Consider the following 22,884-nt stretch of genomic DNA (forward strand, 5'->3'; position numbering starts at 1 on the left):
GAGTCCCTCCCCTGTGGGAGGGGAACTTCTCTCATAAATAGATTCTTCCAGGTCAGTAGCCTTTCTATAATGTCTTTCTGTTCTTTGCAGGTATATGGGGAAGGCTGGGAAAGGATTGAGGTAGTTATGAGAAGAAAAGGAACAGCTGAAGTTTTGTTTGTTCTTTTGCACAGTATTTCAAATTCATTTCTATATCAGCTGTTGTTCAACATTGCCTGTTAAGTATAAGCTCTGTAAAGCATGTGTTTTCTAATAACAGAGTACTTTTAAGTAGAGGTATTAGTAGCATTGATAAATTTTTAGCACTATTAGGTTTAGGTACAAAAGAGAAGGAAAACAACTATTGCTAAAGAAAATATTAAACATAGAATGATTTTAAGTTGATTAAAAGCATTTTACTTTTGAGTGCTATCAAGGTAAGGTAAAGCTCTCAGTACAGGTAAAAGTAAATTCAGAATTTGTCAGATCTGTCAATAGTATTCAGTGTTTAATGTTCGCTGCAAGTTTGAGAAGAAGTAAAAGTTGGAAAGGTGTTGAAATATTCTGAACTCTAAGCTGAGACTAAGTTTTTCAACTTGCTGAGTTGCAGTCATCTTTAAAATAGAAAAAAAAAAAGTACTAGTCTAAGAGTGAAATATTGCATCCAGATGAATGCTCCCTGATTGTATAGCATTGATTTGTAGCTTGCTAGAAATTGTTTTATGTATTTTATTTTAAAATATCAATATGAAATGGTATTTTCTTTTCATGGATTGCCTTCTTGAGGTCTGAAGTTCCTTATTAATTGTTAGAAAAGTTAGGTACATCATTCTCAGTAGTTCTTCATTTGTACTCACTAAGAAAAAGTGTTTGTAAGATCTCACTATTCTTCATTGTCTTGTTCTAGACATGATCTTTGAACCATGTTCAGGTGCTGTGAGACATTATTTTAGATAATGATGAGAGTGTCTCCTGTTGTTTACTACAGCCATGGAATTATTTCAAATCCTAATTATTTCATCTGACCAGACAATTAAAGAAGATTGGATGCTTTTGTTTTGGCATTTGAATTCTACTGTTCCAGCACATTGGCTACATGTCCCTTTACAAGAAGTTTTGAATCCCAGGTACAGAATGAGCAGGAAAAAATCTCATTTTTTTCATATACTTTGTAGTAAATAAGTTGTTGAACATGAGTATATGAAATATCAATATATAAATATTTGATTAAGTTCAAAACTTAATTCCAGACCTCCTAGGTGGTTATCCACCAGTCTGGAACTGGAGAGCATTGTGAAAACCTGCATCATTAAAACAAAGCACATAGCTCGATAGGTTTGACTATTCCTTGAAATCAGTCCCTTGAAACTATAGGGAAATGCATACAAATAATTCCTATTTGTTGGAGGAAAGTTTTATTTGCATTTGCCTAATGCAATCAGCATAATTAAACACACTTTACATTACAAATCAGCATTCTTCTTCACACAACTGTTTTTGCTGTATTTTTTACTGTTAAATGACTTTTTAAGGGTGCTGGTATGCAAGCTCTTGTGAAATTTGCAGTCCTACTTTGTTTTTGGAGAAATTAGTAGTCTCTATTTTTTGATGTTCTAGCATGTGTGACTGTTAAGAGTGCTCTTCTCAGAAATTAAAGTATACCAGTGCAGGACTGACCAAAGCAAAACCATGGAGTAGCACAGTGAGGACTAAAAACTAGGTGTTGAAGCTGGAGGAACTCAGATCCCACCCATCACTACTGTATCTGCCCTCTAGGTGTTTGGCTACAAGCTTGTAGTAAATGATGCAGTGTGGATCTGGTTGATCTCAGGCTGTATTTGGGGGGGGGGAAGTATTAGACAAACAAGGAATGATCCTGGCACAAATGTTCTTCCCAGAGGTGGAATGATGTCTACTGCAGGATATCAGAGTAAGTAGTCTTGTCTATTTTGGGTTTGAACTGATTTTTTTTTACTGCTACTGTTGCTCATTGAAATGCTGGAGCAATTTAAAATTTAAATTTAAAATTTAAAAATTTTAAAATTTAAAATTTAGCCCAATGCAGAATGGCCAGCTATGGTTTTCAGCTATCCCCAGTTTATTATTAAAAATTCATTAAGCTTTTGTCATAAGTATCTTTGCTTGTTACTTTACATTTTTCTTCAGAGGTAGAAATACTTAAGTATGTATGACTGCAAGTTCAAAACAAAATATTGAACTATGAGCCTTACAGTAAAACTGAATGGTGACAGTGGTGGTCTGATGTACGTAAACCAAAATTTTCCTTCAAGAGTTGTTTTAGCCCAGCCTAAAACCCCCAGGACCTGTATCAGACCTCTTCTACTTTGAAATTAGATGCAGTTTACACACTGTCCAGGACTTCTAATTCTCTACTTATGCTCTACGAGCTCATAAAGGATAATCTTCTTTAGTGATCCATGTCTGTATTTAAAGAATTGCAAATTTCCCGTTATGGAATGGCAACTGGACTTCTGAAGTACTTCTGCATTGGTTCTTGCTCTCTGCATAGGTTCTTGTTCTTCTCTAGAGATTTACACAAATTCTTAAATACTAAAAATTACAAATACTAAATCAAAGTGAAAACCACTGCCAGTCTCAGCAGTGTCTGTGAAAATCCTATTTCCAAACTGGGTTCATGCTCTTATGAGTTGAGATAGAGCTCTAGTCTAACTCTGATCTTGTCACTGCATCTTTCACTAAAATTATTCTGAACACTCAAATGTTGTCATCTCTAAATAGTTTGTAGAGTTATCTTGTTTGTCATTAATTACCCAAATTAATGTTTCTAGCTACTCATCAGCAAGCCTTCCTGAGTATTAAATTCCTTCATTTATTGAATAATGTTATTAATTATCCTATAAGCATCTAGATGAATGCAATTTCATCAGTGTAATATGAATCACTAAAAAGTTGTATGGCTTAATTCTACCATCAGCATATAATTGCATCGCTTGCTGCTCTTGCCTCCTGCATGGCTTGTTCAGCCAAGGAAGTCAAGGCTTGAAGTGGCATCTCATTTGGCAGCCTGCTTGAGTGTGTTCGTGTTCAGATACAGCAGCAATGTTCCCCTTTAAAAAGTTAGAAATATAGGTGCTGTTGACTTCCTTTGACCAATCTGTCTTTTGGGTAAAAGAAATAAATCTGTTTCTTTGCATCATTACGGAAAAGTCCTCCTTTTTGATTATATGCTCAAATGTCTTGATATCAACAGAACCTCCATTTCTTCAAAATTCCTGTCCATTGTTACTCACTGGTGCTCTTGCATTATTGTGCTGATGCTAATAACTGTTCTGCAGTGATGTCAAGAGGCAAGAGCACTAATACCCCTAATGTAATGAGTATTGTATCACAAGTTTCTACGGGAAATTGGCAGCAGTTGAAGAGCAGAAAAAATAATTAATTTTCACTGCCCAATGTCTTATCCTGGTGACTGAAAGCAGATAATAAAATAAATTTGTGTTGGGGCCAGGAACAAGCCAGTGGTCATACAGATAGTCAAGGTGTCAGGAAGCAAATCAGTACATCATTGTTCTATTTGCTATTATGAATGCACATTACATAGCTAGTTACTACTGGTACTACTAATATCAGTTAATCTGATACTATTTACCTAAATTTTATTATTTACCTAAATCCAGAAATCTAAGTATGAGGCTAGTAGACCAGCCAAAGCACCCTTTGATAACCTGTGGGAGAAAGAGGGGATCTAATCTCTTGAAAGTTTTCTGGAATAAAATGAAAGACCTGGTCTATGGAGCTGCTTATTTCCATTCACTTTCATTTTGGGTATCTCAGCAACAAATTTAGTCTGGTTATTTATTCTTTGAGCCTGATCAGAGAAGGACTATGATTAGATAAAACTAATATCATTTTCCTTCCCTGTAAGAGTCCTAAAGTGGCATAAAACATGTAGCAAAGTAAAATATTGGATTGGCAGACAGGTTAGTATTCTAGATCAAACCAATGTAGAACCTGGGCAGGACTGTTTCACACAGTGGTAATATCAGAGGAGAAAAGACAAAAAGTAAGTTACATTTTTTTGTCCGTTATGCTCATCCACATACAGAGCCCTCAGAGTTCATGATGTGTGTGTAAGGATACCTGTGAAATTCACTGTAACTGGGATAAGAGTTTGTTACATTTCGAATGTTCACAGATAGAGATAGAAAATTAGGGCCATTTCTTTGGAGAGAAAAAAAAAATTACATTTCAGATGTAAACTTAAGCAACAATTACTGTAGCTTTCTATCACTATAATTTTCAGTAGTGTGGCTTGCAAATGTTAATATTTATTTTTGGATCTTCTAAACATCAGTCTGTGGCAGTGAGTTACATAGTTTAAAAATTTCAAGAAGCATTTCCATCGGTAATGTTTCAGCTGGAAAATTTGTTTTATTTTTTGACATGACAAAGGAAGAATAAGCTTTTCTTCTAACCTTTCAAGTCTTCTCAAGATTTAATGTGTTTTCACCATAACTTGTATGAATCTTTTCTGTAAATAGTTGAACAATCTTTTAGTCTTGTTATGAAATTTTTATTCCAGGCTCCTGATCATTTTCCTAAACAATTTCTGAACCCCTTGTGATTCTGCAATACACTTGAGAAAGTTCTTTTGTATTTTTTATGAGAAGTAGAATAACATCTTTAACTGTAGTTTTTAATTTAATCTGCCTTCTAATTTCAAAGTATTTTCAGTCTTTGCTGCCTACCCAATGACATTTTATTCCCGTTCTGCGCATACTCTTCTGTATTTCTAAGAGAAGACAGGATTTGTGTTAGCTACTGCTGAGATCTTGAATTTGGACATCTTAATCTAAGTAGATATTACCATCAGAGGAGGCTGTAGACTTGCTTTCTGGAATTGTCTAAGATCCTTGCCTTAAGATGGAAATATTTAGTGCATGTATTAGGAAAATGGAACTGAGAACAGGAACCTTTGGTGTTTGACTACTGACAGGAGAAAACTATCTGACATACTCAATATAACCAGATTTAGTGTTAACATGCTGAATTCTTTGCTTTCAAATATTGAAACCATATGTATAGTTAAAGTACCCATAAGGGAACACCCATCCTATTTCCTGCTCCTAGACATGATCACATCTGTTTACATTTTCTAGCAGATGACTGTCTAGATGATTATTTTTAAAATCCTCCAAAGTCAGATGCATAACTTATCTCTTTTAGCTGCTTAATTCACTTGTAAGTTTTTAACTGTCACCTGACATAATCTCCCATTCTCCATTTTTTTGTCCATTCCCTCTAGCAATATCCTCTGTCAATGCAAAAAGTAGATTCTCTTTGCAATAGCCTTTCAAATTTAAAAGTAAATATTGCATTACTTCCTCTGTCATCTCTAGGTTATCCCTTTATAGAAAGAAATGAACCTTGACTTTCCCTTTATAAAATATAATTCAGTTGTTTCTTACATTTATCTTCTAGTTATTTAGAAATAATATGGCTATTTTTTTGTCATGTCACTGGGAATGGAAATTAGAAAAGCTCAGTCCATAATTGTATTTCCTTCTTTTCCCTGTTTTTAAGGTAGGCAAATGTTGGGCCCCTTCCCAGACTTCAGAAATCTTCCCCATCTACTATGTGTTCCCAAGACAGCTAACAAAAGCACCGAGATTGTTCTGGTAAACCTGAAATCTTGGAATGATTTTCTTCACATACAGCATATTTGAAAACATTTGACGTGGTCAGGCAACTCTGTTACAAATAATTAGTTTTGATGGCACATTTCTAAACAATCTGCAGAGCATTTGGTACATTTGATAAAACCTCAAAGATTTTAGTGCCTGTGAACTGGCACTTGTGAATCTGCTGACTTGCTAGAACATAGTCAACATGATATAATCAGAACAGTAACATCCCAGGTCTTTTCATCAAAGAGATGACTGTAGTCCAGAATCTCCCTAGGAGCTTTACATCTAGTACCAAGATCGGCATGTGCTTTGTCCAGCCACAAGGACTCCCAGAGAACATATTTTGATGTTTTCCATCACTTAATCCTTCTGTTCCAGGAGATAATCCTTATAAGTAGCTTCTGGCTCAACTGGCCTGTCATCTGATACTCTCAGAAGGCATATCAACCATTTCTTCAAGATGATCTTGAGGTCTTGCTTCCTAAAAAGGATTCTGGTGGCAAAAGTGAAAAAGTGAAGGCCTAGCTGGTAAAACAGCACGGGAAAATTCCTTTAGGTTGCTTTCTCCTTATGTTACTGCAAGTGAGGAAATATACACTTCTGAATGGTATATCAAAGGGGGGGAAAAGTATAAGAATTGTTGTGAATGAGAATCAGAAGAGAAAAACAGATCACAAAATAAATTACAATGCTCTCAATTGCATCAGGGTATTAAGCACGTTTCAGTTTTGGGCAGAGTTTTATTCTTTCCTGCAATGCGTATCTTGTTCCTTGCTTGCATCTTAAACCCATAAGGATTATTACTGAGTTTTATTGTCATTTAGGCTACAATTCACTGTTCTACTCTGAATTTTTGTAACTTTCATTTTGGTGTCTTTGATTTGAGATGGAACAAGTTAAATGATATGACTCTTTTTCTTTCCCTTTGGCTGGTAGGGACCTGATAATTATTCCCATGCTTTCACAAATCCCACATGGCTTGAATTAAATGATCTTGGAAAACACCAAATCTCTTGGCTGTTCAAGGGGCTGACTTGTTCTGTGATGATGTGCTACCAGCTATGTTGTGAGGGGAAATACGGACTGAACTGTTTCAAATCTCCAATTTTTTGTTAATCTCAGTATTTTTGCTAATGGCTCGTGAAAGTTAAATCTTGTATAAATATGGTGTTAATGATGTATAGCAGTATTTGCCACAAGGTTTGAAATTTTTTCTCTATTTTCCTCTGGTCAGCCCTCAAGCTGGGGAATGTTAGAAAAGAATCTGGGGAGAATGCAGCTACTTCCATTACCACTTTTGAAATCTCCTCAATGATGCCTTCATTCAGCAGTTGAGGAAGAGTTTCACTTTGACTGAGAAGACGTTTCCATGTTCTTAAGGTAAAAAAGTTGTTACTGCTGTACTGGTTTGGAGTATCCCCAGAGCCTTCCAGAATGCTCCTTGAAAGATGTTCTGCTCTTTACTGGGGTTCAGCAAATAAAGTTCAGGACTGAGGGCTTTTTTCTTTTTTTCTCCAAAAAATGTCTGCTCTTGCAAATATTCATTATAATTCTCCTTTCTATAAAGCAATTCTTTAGTTTTCTTTACCTTACAGATGCATTTACTCAAGCTTGTATATACACTCCCTCTGATATACTTGGGACAAGGCTGGAGAGCAGTCTCTACAGTAGTTACATGTGACAGAAAATGATGTCCCAGAGGTAGTTAGCTGGAAATCTAATTCAGGTAGAGGTAGAAGCAGAAATATTGTAATACAGAAAGTAACATGAACTATAAAATTGGCAGGATCCAAATTTCTTTCAGATCCATGTCTCATCTTTCAGAATTTCCTGTATGAAAAGATGCTCTAACTCTTCATCAGTCTTATAGAAGATTGCTCCTGAATAATCAGAAGTGTCAAATTCACTTCTGATCAGTTGAATGAAGTGATGAGAGAAACAACTTGGCCAGTATGTGCAAGGTAGGAGGTAAGAAAAACATTGCAATTACAGTATCAAAAAATAACTTCATAGGGAAATGGAAGCCTAATCAATGTTATATAGGTATTTAGATGTATGTCTACACACAGCCTTTGTAAAAGCAGTTTGCCTGTTAGTATAGACGTTTCCCCAATTACTATTACACCCGTTATCCTGAAATAACAATTCTTCAGCCTCGGTACTTTTTCTATTCTTTACTATAAGGTTCTACAACACTTGAGCATATAATGGGAACTTGACTCCAGGTGCTATTGCAAATAAATATAAAGGCAACCAGGACTGACTGAGCCTAAAGAATAATCTTCCTATGGAAAAGGGCTAATTTAATTCAAGGTCATGGGGAATAGTTCCATCCTGTAAAGATTACATTTTCTTCAGAAAAGTCCTTAAGGATTTGGAATAATGGTTATTTTATTGGTCATATATCAGTTCAGTTTTTTTGTGCTGTGTTCTCCTGTTCTATTCATGGAAATTTAAAAAAGAATCAAAGATAAAATTGTCAGTCAAAAATTTGAAGCAGATTAGTTTTGAGATTTCACCACAAGTTAGTTGCAGTAACAACGAAAACACCACTGATTTAGAACAGTGTTAATAATGTACTGAATCAAATCATTTTAAGTCAAAAAAAAAACACCAAAATTATTTTTTCTTTGATAAGACAAATGATGCAAGTTTTCCCGTTTCTTAATTGTTACAGTAAAATAGTCTAGTTCTTCTGCTGTCGGTTGGTATGAGTCTGAATACAATGTAAGACGATGATTTTATCAGTTTGAGGTTTTAGCCCAGCTGATTCTTTGTATGCCAGTGAAAATGCCTGCCTCGGAATGATTGTTCTAACAGGAAAGTGTTTACAGGAGCGAGTAGCATTAAAATAAATTATCTGTCTGATTACACTTCTGCTAACTGCTTGCCTTGACTAGATAACAACAGTACAAGAAAGGAGTATACTAGACTTCGCTGAATGGATCTGGTGACAAAAATTAAATGCAAAAATAATTATATTGAGACAATTTTTAGAATTTATTTTCCGAGCGCAGGAAGGGACTAATTGCTGATGAATTTGTATCCAGTTGTATCATCTGCTTTGTTAGGACATCAACAGTACAAGAGGTTTCTCTGACAGCTGTTCTGGCTGTGCTTTGAATCTTAATCAGACATCTTTGCCAAAGAGTTATAATAGCACTTGCCACATACTTTCCTTTGTAAACATTAGTTAATTAAGCAGAACTCTTTCGAAACAACAGAAACTGGAAAGTCTACTTGGCAAAGACAGAAGAGTTGAACGGAAACATAAGAAATGAGAAAAGGTAGCACATAACTAAAACTCTGAAAGATTTCTTGCTATTTTGTTGCTGAACTGTTCCCAGAGACACTGGAGCCCATGGAAAGACCTGTGCAGATTCCTGCTACTGTGGATATTGTCCCTGATGATACTTTCTGCTTCAGCTTGTCACATTTAGCTGAGCTGGAAAAACATGTTGGTCCCTTTGCTTTTTTTTTTTTTTTGCCCAGGCTTTGGTAGGTCTAAGCAGATGTGAATGTGCTCTTTTTACTTGGTAGTTCAAAGTACTTCAGTTAATTATTTGCATTCACAGTGGTTAAGAATCAGCTAAAACTCTGTTAGGTAGTCTAAACAGGTACTTTCTGTAGGAGAAAAGGATATAAGAACTTTCTTTTCTGTTCATTATGTATTTCTATTCTCTGACATGTATATATAGCTAATTACTCACTGAACAGCCTTGTCCTCTTTCTGAGGTAAATACAGCACAAAGTCCCACAGACACACTCCACAAACAGCAGGGTTATAAAACAAGTGCACTGACTCTTCTCCCTTATCCTTATCAGCAAGCTCTGTCCAGGCAACTCTTGAATTTTAGTTATATCTAGCTTCCTTTCTTAGCTTTAGAGGAGCCAGCTACACATTCAGCCTTGCCTGGAGGGGTCAAGTGTTCCAAGAGAGCTCAGTAGTGTTCTCAACAAATGTTCTACCAGTAACAAGCATTTTGAGACACTGATTATCCCATTAAAACCACATATTATGGAAAAAAAAATTCTGTGCTAGGGTTGGAGAAGAAAGGTGTTTTAACAAGCGTTGTCAGGAAATGATTTTTCCTTGTTAGATGGAAGTAAAGGTGAAAAGTATGGGAGTATGAAAAAGTGGGAAAATAGGTCTACAGCCAGCTGTGGTGCATCCAAATCACTGAAGAATGGAGTCCCATTATTTTCACAGGGAAATTTTCATTTTAGGTAGTTTCCATTACGGGTTTTGGAAAATCTTTAGATTTTCATGGAAGGAATTTATTCTCTGTGGAAATTGCAAACACTTCACTGAGAAACAAGATTTAAAAAAAAAAAATCTGGGAGATGGCAGTGTAGAAAAAAGACGTACAACTAATTTCGACAAACTCAAGTGTTTTTTCAAGAAAACAAAATCAAGGAAAATATTTTGTCATTCTAATACTTTGTGGAGAAATATCTGTGTCTGGCAAGATCTAATGAAGTATTAGTGGCATTTGTACACCTGTGATCCTCAAATCTCAGCTGGAAATGGGATGTGGATGTACTGCATTAAGGCAGTGTTTCCCAGGTATTATTCTAGCTGCGATTTCTTTTGCTCATTGTCATTATATTCTTTGCATTTTTCTATATGTTACAGAGCAACTTAAAATTCAGGAGCGTTTCAAAGTCGAGAGTTACATTCTTCTAAATTATGATTGTTCACCCCTTTAAAGTGTCTAGTGCATTAGTGAGATATTCAGGAAATATCCTGTGTTTTTAATGTTTAGGATCATTATTATCAAACAGTTAAAATACCGCAACAATAGAAAGGATCATTATAGCACACATAGATTGCTTAGGAAATGTATGTCATGGTCAGGAGAGGAATAAATTCTCCCATGTCCGAGGCTGGTTTTTGTAGCTGGAAAAAGTTCTTTGCTTTCTCTGCTAATTGTGAAGTACTTTACAGCTATGGGTAAAGATTACAGCGCTGCTAGTAATGTAGTTGTGTATTTGATATTGATTATCCACATCGAGCTTTTCAAGAGTAATGTCATCTTGACTTTATTTTTCTATTAGGCAACCTATTTCCTGAAGAGGAAAGGTTCTATGTTGACAGATAGCAGACTTCTATCAAGTGAGAGCTGTTGGCACCTGCATCATTTTCCTGTGTAGCTGATGTAGCTAATGAGTCTTAATTTACTATTATGGAATAGTAAATCTACAGAGTAATCCATATACTATACCTATTCTTGCAAATGATCTCATATGACATCTATAAATCTCAGTAGGCAAACACTTTAAAAATATTGTAAAGTAGGTTTTTTACATGAAATCTTTTTTTTCCTATCTAATGTTGGCTCTGTTTGGAGATTGAGTTATAAATAACCTCTGAATACCAGCTTCAGGAGGCCTGATAAAAGCTATTTTTTGTTGTTTTAATGAATAAAATATTGTCTCTGAACAACCAGTAGCAGAGCGAACTTTCTGGTGTCAAAAGAAACATGAATCTGTGAATATGTTCAGTGGAAGAACTGAAATTGTGCTAACAAAAAAAAAACAAAGGAAGATGAGAGCGTAAAATGCACTGTCAGAGCAAGCTTGAGTGGGAGTTTTGAGAGAATATCAAAGTTTTATGGAACTTTCTTCTGTGTGTGATTAAGGCATAAAAGATACTGAGGGGAGAAACGAAGGGTTTATATGAGATCAGTCTGTATCATATGATATTTGAAGAGAAATCTCACCTTGTTACAAGAATAAGTCCTGTTAAGAGAATTGGTTATATATTTAAAATGGTTGTGACTTTCATCTCTTTCTATTTACAGATCATATTTTTATTATTCTAAAACTCAATCACCTTTTCCCAGTGACATTTTCATACCCTTTTTCCCTTGTGGATTGTACAGTGGGCAAGTTTAAAGTGTCCTCTCTATTCTTCCCATCCATGCTCCCCAGTACATATCTTCCCTTTGTCATCAGGTGGTAGGACTGTTGAATATTTATTTTTCATCAGAATGCTCCAGATTGTAGTATGACCAATTCATTTACAAATATAGCCCTAAACTTCTCACTGGGATCATAATGACACTTCAATCTTATATTTTGTTTTTGTGAGTTTGGTAGGGAGAGCCAATATGCAGCAAGTAGGCTTCTCCCTTATTTCCAAGTATCAGTATGTGAAGAAATATATTTGTAGTCTCAGATATCAAAATATCTCCCTGTATTCTCTTCTCGGTTCCAGAGAGGCAGAGCTCTATCCATTAGTCAGTGTTATTTTCTTCCTTACAGAAGCTCATCATCTTCCATGAATTTCCAGATAGTGCTCAGGTAGTCAGTTGAAAAGTGGAGGAGGAGAGATTTTTTCCTCACGTATTGTAAAGGCTTTCTGAAATAAGAACTTTAATTTTCGTTGTCCTCAGTGTGTTTCACATTTGGCTTTGGTTGACTTTCATAATCTTCCTCCTAGATCACCTAGATCTGTGCTGTCCAATGGGTTTGAGCTAGGCATGGACCTCTCAACTTTTGTTACCAATTGTTTTGCTTCATTTTTTTTTTGGGGGTGTATGTGATCTCCTGTAAAGATGACCAGTCATTTCTTATTGCTAACCCTTTCAGTTTTTATCAGTGAACACATTCATGTCCTTTTTATCTTGAGTCTCACAACATTCACTTGCTTCTTCCTGGAACATTAGTTGCTAATGACTTTTCTGTCCACTTCTCTTTTCTCTTCGTCTGTTCCAGTAATATTTTGAAGTTAACTATGCTATGGAAGCTGATGTGGCAGCAAAGAAATGAGTCATCTGCTAGAGTATGGACTTTTTTCTAGTCTGCAGTGGGAATTTCCTTGAATTAAAATAAAAGATCAGAATTCAGTGAACATCAGACAACGACAATGCAGAGAATAATGAATCTCGGTGCACAGTAAATGTGCATGTGAACAGGATTTAAGGAGGGAGAAGTTTGGAGAAATGTGATTTTTTTTTTTGAAAAATGATGCTGGGCATATTAAGTGACTGCGAACTAACATCCTGAGCAGGCTGTTAGCTATATGTATTATTCTTTTGTTCACACTCACATTCTGTCCTTGCTTTCAAATGCTTTTTAAACTCACTAGCTTTGTCCTTCTTTAATCTAATCTTTCTGATGTTATCGCCTCTCCATGGCAGAGCTTTTGTATAGGGGTGTCATTTTTCAAGAGAAGGTCTTTGGCCCTTTTAAATGATGGCAGAAGGAAATTATATGTACAACATATATTCATGAGTTCTTTAGAAGGAGCCTGTCTGGAGACCACTGAAAATATTAGATGGATGCAAAAATGCCTGTAGCAAAAAAAACAGGCCATCCTTTTCTATATCCTGCTCCAAAAAAAACCCCACCTTTGAATAAAATCAAGCACATCGGAATGGGAAAGAACAGGCAAAAAATAAGAATAAAGCCTGGTGGCTTCACTCAGCCCCAAAAATGCATTTACTCAGGATTTTAATTGTAAGGACTAGAACAGCAGCACTTCATGGGGAAGGGCTGAGAAAAAGAAGGAATTGGGAGGGTGAAAATATATAATAGCCTCTGTAGTGTAAAGCTCCTCAGAGCCCTGAAGCTGACCTAGCTCAGCTCTGATTCTTTCCCAAATACTTACTCTTGATGGTTCTTGGAGAAGCTTGCTGATTTATTCAGCAAGCCTTTTTTTGGATGAAGTCCTGGTACCACTGCTGCAGCTCAAAAACAAATGGTGAAGGATCATGTAGAATTTCATTCTCACTCTGACAGCATACATAGCATGTTGGGAACTGACACATTAACCAGATATTTCAATGTCAGACTTCTATGTGCTACAGATTTTCTTGCATACAGCAGGAATTAATGGGAAGAGATTATTATGAGGGCTATTGAGGACCCAACCGAATCTCTAATTTCTAATTTGTTTTGGCACAAGTGGAGAGGAATAGAAAGACACAGAGCAACCTGTTATATCCAGCCTAGCAAAAACTCTAGGTAGGATGTATCAGCTGTAGGAGTGGGTGCCAATAGTCAGAACCCTGTGTACAGTGGTGAATGAAGAGCTGAAAGTTTCTTTCTTAGGCTTTGTGAAGGCCAATTCAAACCTCAAAATGTAGCCGGGAAATGTCCGAATCTAAAGTTCAAAGCATCGTCTTAAAAGAAGAATGGCAGCAATCCTCAAAGTAAATAACATAACGCACAGTTGGATTTCAGAAAAAGCAGTAGAGCAAGGATATTATTTTCCCTGCTTGGATTTAAATGCCTGCAATTCCCATGTAGCTTATATAGCCTCAAACGGTGCTACAGGCTTTCGGCTTTGGCTCACTTGTAGATAAGAAAATTACTGAAGCTGTCAGGTTTTTAGAAAATGCACAGTAGGTGTTACTGTCAAGTGAAACTGGAAGTTTTTAGACAATAATTTTTAATAAACCAGGAGTGCATTAGGTAAAGGAAAAAAACAAACAGCTACAGGCTTTCCCTGTGCTTTCAACTTCCATATTCATGTGGCAAGGACTGTGTGCTAGTAATAAAGAGGCCTCATTGTGTTCTGTGCTGTACCAACCACTTAGAGAATGATGCCTCTTTGCCAAAATAACTTAACGGGTAATTTTGGGGAAGGATGAGAAGTTGCACATATCCAGATCATGGCTGTACTTATTAGTGTACCTTAGAGTCTTCAAAGGAAGGTGGCATCAGGCCTCTTCAGAATATTTCTGAAAATTCTATTAAAATCTCTGCATGTATCTGCTGAGAGCCCATTGATAAACACAGCATGTTGGTTAGGAAATATGAAAGAAAAAAATACAAAAAGGAAACACCTCCATTTTTCATTCTCCTGTGTATGAGCAAGGAGCCTTAGCCTTCGGTCATGCCAGTCTTCAAGTGTTTTCAATAAGATTATGATCTAATCCTCTTAAGGTAACAGAAATAATGCTCCATCAAAGCTTTTAAAATCATGGAGAAGAGCATTTGCGTGTTGTAGCTGAACATCTTTGTGTGCATGACTTCAGTCATTTTTTTTACTACATTACTTCAGAGTCCAAGGTCTTCACCAGAGATACCTGAACTCTATTAGAATGGACAACGCTTGTAACTCTATAAATTAGAACTTCATGAAATGGTGCTCAAGTTTAGATAGGAAGATTTAACATTCTTCTCATGAGCTAGAAAGAATGTAAAGCAAGTCAATACAAGGATAATGATGCCAATCATCTTGTTAAGGCCTAAAGAGCTTTATAACAATCTTGGACAGAATTATGTTCTGAGACAGCTCTTTGATGGCGAAGATGAAATTTCGCTAAGTGGAAAGCCTTATCTTAACGGACTTATAAAAACACTTTTGCAGGAGAGGCACTGTACACAACTTTGCAAGATACCAATGAATAATCAAATGTAGAGAAGAGTGATAATCATTGGGGAAGAGGATCTGACACAGATCCTATTTTGAATAGGTGATCAGTTGCTTATCAGTAGAATCTTATTGAGACCTTGACAGAATGTGTCTATGGATCTCTTGTTTGGCAGGGAGATGTACACCCTTGTCTGTAACAGACTTCTTTGCATAAGAGATCATAATCCAAAAGAAAAAAAAAAGGAAAAGACTCTTCCCTTGTCATTCAAGAGCTCAGGATTATTTTTGATTGACAGACACTCACCACAGGTTCCACGAATCTCCATCAATCCTGTGCCTGACAGGACTTTGTAGGTGGTAACAGAACATTCTCTCTCTTTTTGGATCTAGTCTGGATGATCTAGATGATCTAATACACTGCTTCTAAAGCAATAAAATAAATTAAATGAAAGGGGGGCTTTTTAAATGAACCTCTAAAGTGAATTGCTTAATTCAATGTCTGGTTCAAATGCCAGCTTGTCTGGCACATGGATACTCTCCAGAAAACTCCTACTGGGGCAGAAAATTCTCTTCCATCTCAAGTGCTTTTAAAAGTGCTTCAGAGCCAATTCGGGAAACAGCAACTTGAAACCAGAAAGTTTCACTAATAAATCAAAATAAAAATCAAAGAAAATATTTGAATACCTAATTTCAGGGAAAATGACAAGGTTAAATGCCTTGCTGGCATTTGGATATTGTGCTGAGCACATTAGAAATGCAGATAGATTGCTGGGGTGTTGGGAAGGCAGTGATCCTGGCACATAATTTATAACCTGTCACGGTAGAAATTGTTTAACAGAAAAAGGAATATCTCTGAAAATCTTAGTATGAAGACCAATGAAACTTGGTCAAAAAAGGTGCCATTGTGTGATGGTAAGTGATTCAAAGCAAACATTTTGGTTTCATTAAAAAAACAAATGGACAATTCTTGAGAAAAAAATTGGCTGGTTTCTCAAACTTGACAAATTTAAAACCATAAACATAATAACAATACAGGAAATGTCTTCCCCTGGGAAGCCTCAAAAAATTGTACAATGGTGATTTCAGTAAGAAAGATGGTGACAACAGAACAATAGCAGTATCAGTGTTGTTAAGAACAACACTAATCGAGTAAACTGAAGAGGAAAAATATGCTGCTGGTTGAACTGGTTTTTAACTCCACTCTCTTTGTGATTGATCTTTGGTAACATTAAAGTTTGAAAGATAACTTTAGTTCTTCTTATGAACTAGAGTTTAAATGGATGTTGACAGTACCTCTGCATTTGTGGTCTAAAAATAGGAGGATAAGGAATTAAAAAAAAAAAAAAAAAAATAAAAAAATGTTGATTCTACAAAAGGTTTTTCCTCTGTTTCCCTTATAAAATGTTGGTTTGCAATGAAATTTATGAGACTAATTGTATTTACTGAAGTCTTTGAAACATGGAATAATTTGGGTTTTGGAGCAAATGATATTCCACAAGAAGATACTGGAGAAGATAAGGAGAAAGAACTAGTCTGATAGCTGGAAGCCATGTAGTTGCAGCTATATTGCAGAGCCTCCACTTTGTGTTTAATAACTTCTATCAAGAGGCAAAGGGTGTTAGCCTAGGCTGAGGACTGAGTTTGCATTACTGCCAGACTGAACTCTCAGAAGACCACTTAGATAAACCCATGGAAATCTTTAAGTACATAATTTCTTAACATGAGAATTATCTGTCCAGACCACAGTCTAGGTTCTCTCTAAAATGTAGAAGAAAGAAAAAGAGAGTCTTTGAAGAAAACTTGTTTTGATAAACTTAACTCATGAAATATTTCTTACTCCTCTTCTAGTACATTTTAATGGCTCAAGGCTTTCTTTGGACGGTGTTTTTCTGTGAAATATATTGCCACTACTATCTTTCTTTGTTTTTCTCTTTTTGAATCAACCAGAAGAACATCAAGGTTCACTGAGTAGAGCTGCTGATCTCCACTGCCTGGGGATCTGAAAGGTTGTTTGGTTTTGAATTTTTCTTTGTAATCTGCATAGCTCTTGCATACTCTTTTGGAGTTTTTCCACTGGGCATGCATAGCTGAACTGCTGATGGGAACATCAACAACCTTTGCTCTCCTGAAATGCTTGCACAGATTCAAGAGGCAGTCATACTTATGGGGGCCATGATGCATTACACTTTTTCCAGGCTGTACGAAGAAGCAATGGCAGATGGCTAAAATACGAAAATAGATTTTGCCAACAGAAAATGAGGAAACATTGGCCTTTTGGCTGAATAGCCAATTAAGGGAAAGGACTGTCCCTGGTTTAGTGCTGTTCCACTGCCAGGCATGTCAGGAAGGCTCTGTCTAGTTGTATGCTGCTCTAAATGAGCAAGTGCACCTGCCCTGGACAAGGGATCTGTAAGAGTTGAGGATTTGTACTGATATGTTTTAAGGTACCAAAACAGGTTCAAGAGAGACCAGTTCAGGACAACTGAGGTTTTAACATTGTCTTAAATTCTCTTTCTGTGCCAGGGGAAACTCAAGCCAAACCTTCCTTATGTTTCTGCAAAACACAATCTTATCTATGTGCAAAGACTTCAAAAAGAAGCAGTAAAAAGAGTACATGTAACTGCAGAGACCAAACTAGAAAAAAAAAAAAAAGGGGGGGTGTATCTCCAGAGCTCTCAAGAACTTTTGAAGAGATTGAACAAGTTCTGTGGGACGCAAAAAGAATGGCACATCCCATCCTAATAATTGCATTCAAGCAGTTTGATCTATACAAACAAATATGCTGTTACTTTCCATCCCCTTCTCCTGAGCCCCTGACAAAATGTGACAACATAGCTGTTCTTTGGCAAAAGGAACACATTTCTTCATAACAGACTCTGAGTATGTAGAAATGACAGAATCAGAGAAAATGCTCATGTTATTGAAAAAGAGACTCCAAGCAATTCAAAACTCAAGGTCATTATGACTGACAGGATGCTGGAGAGTATACTAAGCTATTTGACAGCATTTCAAACACACACATCAGATGATAGTTTTCTTTCTAAATTAGACATTTGCTGGTGGAAATCCAATAGGGTCAGGAGAAATTGTGTTTCAGAGTTGATATGCTTCTCATCTGCTTATCTTTGACATCATGTTTTGGTGTTGCATCTCCTCTTTGCTCCTGATAAATTTTAAACAGATGTCTCAACTCCCACCCTGCAACATTCACCTCCAGCAATGCCTGTTATTCATACTATATTTTTCTGACCCCTGCATTAGATAACTGATTGGTAACAGTCTACAGTAGCCTTGATTTGCTAACTGGTAACAGGCTTTTCTTTCAGAGGAATGCCACAATATTAAAAAAAAAAAAAAAAAAAAAAGGCGAGAACTTTCAAATGATCTGCTGAAATGATGACAGTGATTTTTGGCTTAGTGAAGGGGCAGTTCTGGCAAGAGGAAATGTGTGAAGGCTTTCCAAAGGTTTCAGGCACAGCAGCTTCACTGATGAACTCTGAAATGCTGCTATTGCTTCCATGATCAGGAAAGTGAAGAGGTCTGGAACAGTCCCTGTAGAACTGTAAAGCAGAAGCTTTAGTGAGATGAATTTGATGTGTGAAATTATCAGTATTCTCAAGTAGTTTTAAATCATGAGGATAAGCCAGCTTGTTGTGCTTTTGTTGATTGATTGATTGATTCGTTAATTCATTTATTCATTCATTTATTTATTTTCTTCTTTCTCTGTGTCATCTCAAGCCAGAGAAGATGGAGAAATGAGAAAGATGGAGAAAGTTTTTACCTGGGCCTGTAGTGAGAGGACAAGTAGCAACAGTTTTGAATGAAAAGAGGGTAGATTTAGATATTACATAGGAAGAAATTCTTTAGTATGAGGGTGGTGAGATACTGGAACAGGCTGTCCAGAGAAGTTTTGTATGTCCCTTCACTGGAAGTGTCCAGTCCAAATAATTCTATGATTAATTCTATGATTGTGATTTTGTTTGTGCTTGATTTTTTTCTTCTCTACTAGACATCTTATTCAACAGTGGATGTGCAGAGATTTGCAGAGATATCACCTAAAAATATGTTTGCTGCACTCACATATGTGGAGTGATCTCAGGATTATGACATGTAGTCTCAGTCAAGCCTTGAACATAGCTTGTGTCAGAATATGAGTATCTAAGCAAAGGGAACATTACACAAGAACCCTGAAGAGATTTCCCAGTAATGTCCTTATTGAATACTTGGCTTACATTCCTTCTACTTCTTTCTTAATTTTCCTTACATAAATATGTACTATGCTAAATAGAACAAGATCAAGCTTTTGTAAATATCTTCTTTTTAGGGTTTTTGAAGCACTGGTGAGTTGTGTGTTGCTTACAGACTTAAAATGATCATATATCAGGTACCCTACGAAATCTTCTTAGGGAAAGAAAAAGCTTAGACTCGCGTTGAACATGCAGCAAAACATGATGCTGTCTTCAAGAGCTGAAACTGCTGAGTGAATGGCTTGACTCACGCTGGATATTCCACTCCTTTTCAACCAAGTCAATCTCAGGGGAAAAGGAATATAATTTCTGGAGGCATTAATGTGTCTGACATAGAACTAGACGTGGTCCCTTTTGATCTTAAACTTCTGAGTTTTTACTATATCAAGTTCTAAAGGGAAAAGACACCCTTTGGATAAGGGTTTTCCAAAGACTACAAAATTTGCTTTGATCGGAGCCATCCTGGTTGCCATTTTGTCTTGGAAGGTAAATTTTTTTATTCTTGGGGTACAGGCACACCACAGCTAGCTGTTGGAGGGAAGGGATCGTCCCGCTCTGCTCTGCACTGGTGAGGCCTCACCTCAGGTACTGTGTGCAGATTTGGGCACCACAATATAAGGACGTAAAACTATTAGAGAGTGTCTAAAGGAGGCCTACAAAGCTGGTGAAGGGTTTAGAGGGGAAGATGTATGAGGAATATCTGAAATCACTTCGTTTGTTCAGCCCAGAGAAGAGGAGACTGAAGGAAGGCCTTGTTGCGGCCTGCAGCTTCCTCACAAGGGGAGTGGAAGACATGCCCAGCCTGTCCAGAAGCAGCAGCCCCACACCGTGGCCAACACCCCCCATATTTATTGTTCAGCATGATGACATGTGGTATGGAATACACCTTCGGACAGTTTGGGTTAGCTGGCCTGGTTCTGTCCCCTCCCAGCTTCTTGTACACCCAGAGCCTCCTTGCTGGCAGGGTGGTGTGTGACACTGAAAAGTCCTTGGCCTAGTGTAAGCACTGCTCTGCAACAACTAAAACATTGGTGTTATCAACATTATTTTTCCCCTAAATGCAAAACACAGCAACGTACTAGCCACAATGAAGAAAATTAACTCTATCTCAGCTGAAACCAGGACAAGAAGTTATGCTCTTAAACCTCTTCTATTTTTAGGACAGTTCTCTGAACTCTCTCCAATATGACTAAATTAAAAATCACAGTCCCGGAATCTGAAGACAGTACTCCAGCTGGGCCCATCATGGTACAAATGAAGAATAACGATTACCTTGTATCAGTACATCCCAGACTGGAATTTAACTTTTTCCATCAGAATCCATGCTGATTCTATTTTGTCTGTGTTCTGCCACAGTCTGCTGTGTGCTGTGGAGGGGACACCTGTAAAGGCCATTTTTTTTGCATGGTTCCTCTTGTTGCTTTCTTACACCACTTTGTATTTTTTTAATTGCAAGTCACCATGAGGAGTTTTGACCTCATATCAAGTTTAGTTAGGTAACTTAAAAATCTGATTCTGTTCTTCAGTGTTCTCTCTCCACAGTCCAGCCACCAGTGGAAAATAATAAATAAAACCAGAAGAGATTCTTTAGGACCTCCAGCTGAACCATCGTGCAATTTACAGAAAACAACAACAAAAAAATGTCTGTTTCCTTTCCTTTAATTTATTATACACTGATTTTCTGTTGCTTTTATATAGGCTGCATTCCCTAATTTGCTTGAAAACTTACTACCAGAGTAGTATGAAAAGCTTTTAAGACACATTGACCCTTCTTGTTTCTCTCTGTTTAGGTATGCTAAATTATCAGTCAGAGAGGATAATTAGGTTGCTTTAACATAATTTGTTTTTATGACATTTCCACATTGGCCACATTTTTATCACCTTGCTATGATGTAAGTGCTTATGAAATGTTTCATAATTTCACTTCACTGTTTCTAGAAACTGAAGCATAGGGAGTTCAAAGAGAGGTACTTGTGATTCCCTTTTTAAAGTATAATGCTATGTTTGCCATTCTCTTGAATCTGCTCCGCTCTCCCATGAGCTACAAGATCTTAAGGACGTTTTTTACTGACTCAGATTTCTTCAGTATCTGTACAAAATAGTGGCTTCAAGGGACAGTGAAAAAAGATTCTAAAAGCCCAGTGTGTCTAAAACCCGAAATGAGCTATGCTTTTGGAGATTAGCTTCTATGTATGTCATTTCTCATGGAGGCAAAATTAGGCTGTTAGTGTCAGGAAAGGTATAAATCTTGGAGGCAGCTGCAGAAATGACTCAGGCTTCTGAAGATAAAATGTGTGAGATGTTAGAGCTGAAATTAAAGAGCATTAGAAAGGTATAAATAATAATAAAGCTGTGTAATTGTATATCTTTCAGTTATCTCCGAACACTTCTGGCAATAATTTAAATGCAACTGGTGAGAAATATTATTCCTTTCTTAAAGGCAAAAAGTCCTTAAAATGATTAATTACATCATATGACCTTCTGAAAATAGTTTTTGCAAACCAGGAAACCAGACTACCATTTTTCTATACAGAGTATCAGATGGTTTTCTTTGATTTCGTTGATATTGAAACTGGTTTAACACACGATGTTATAAATTGACAAGCAGTATGCATGCCCCATGAACAACACATATGGAACATTTTACATACTAAAATTGTCGCTCCTTTCTATAATCCTTCCTTTAGGTTAGTTCAGCTGAATGAACCCATGAAGCATACCTTCGTCTACCTAATTTCTTTGTCTATTTGTCTGCAAGTTCAGTGCCAAGCAGGGGCTGATACCTGTTGCTCTGGTTTGGTGTCATACTTCATTCTGATTAGTGGTTTTTTTTTTTTTTCTTCCCTTTGGGTGAATATGCCATTAAACAAACTTGGGGGATAAAGACAGGTAAAAATGAAGTTTATGTCTGTTCATATGTTGCTTATGTCTACTACATCAATAGCTAGTTTACTGGCATGGGAAGGATGCAGGCAGAGACTCTCAAAGATTTTCAGCTTTAGGGGATTATAAATGGCCTTATCATAAATAACAATATCAAACAATAATATGTGGTGATGTTTTGGAACTTTTTCTATTTAACTCCTGTATTATTTTATCTAAAAACATTTTCTGGACTTGAAAGGATGTCAGTAACACTGCTCAGTATCAACTACAGTCTCCCTCCCAAAACCTTAAGAACTTGAGCTGGAACCAAAGTCTATTCTAAAACTGTGGGATTTTATTTTTTTTTAAACTTGTGTATTTATCTTACATAGAAGTGTCTTATACAATTTAACAGTGCAATAAAATTCCCATTAAAAATAAACCTCTGGCATGGAAATGCAGTTAGCGAAGTACTCTTCTTTGGAGACTTCAGCTATGAATCAACATGTAAGAAGAGTCCAGATAAATCTATGACTTCATTTCTTACAGCCTGCAGCAATATGAATTTTTTCTCTTTACTATAAATAACACTTGAGCATGTGTTTAGGAGACCCACCAAATGTGTTTGAAAGGCTTGTGTAGCCCTCAGCAAGGAAAAGATTACACACCAAGGAACTGAATATTCTGAGAACTTTCCATTTTTTTTGTGTGTCATTTTTGAACTATTTCCCCCTTAAATAAATAAATAAATAAATAAGACAAGATATAAGTGTCTAAGTGTAAGTGAGGCAAAGAA

General features: G+C 36.6%; 1 long non-coding RNA gene across 1 annotated transcript; it reads left to right on the forward strand.

Moving 5' to 3' along the window:
- The first annotated feature begins 842 nt into the window (after positions 1–842).
- LOC106036736 (uncharacterized) lies at positions 843–11,840 on the forward strand. Its single transcript, XR_001207600.3, has 5 exons — positions 843–1,106; positions 1,878–1,909; positions 6,883–7,028; positions 7,473–7,616; positions 10,707–11,840. It is a non-coding gene; the product is annotated as an uncharacterized lncRNA (long non-coding RNA).
- Positions 11,841–22,884: the final 11,044 nt, after the last annotated feature.

Source organism: Anser cygnoides, chromosome 4 (assembly GCF_040182565.1).
Source record: "Anser cygnoides isolate HZ-2024a breed goose chromosome 4, Taihu_goose_T2T_genome, whole genome shotgun sequence".
In the NCBI taxonomy this organism is placed as follows: Eukaryota; Metazoa; Chordata; class Aves; order Anseriformes; family Anatidae; genus Anser; species Anser cygnoides.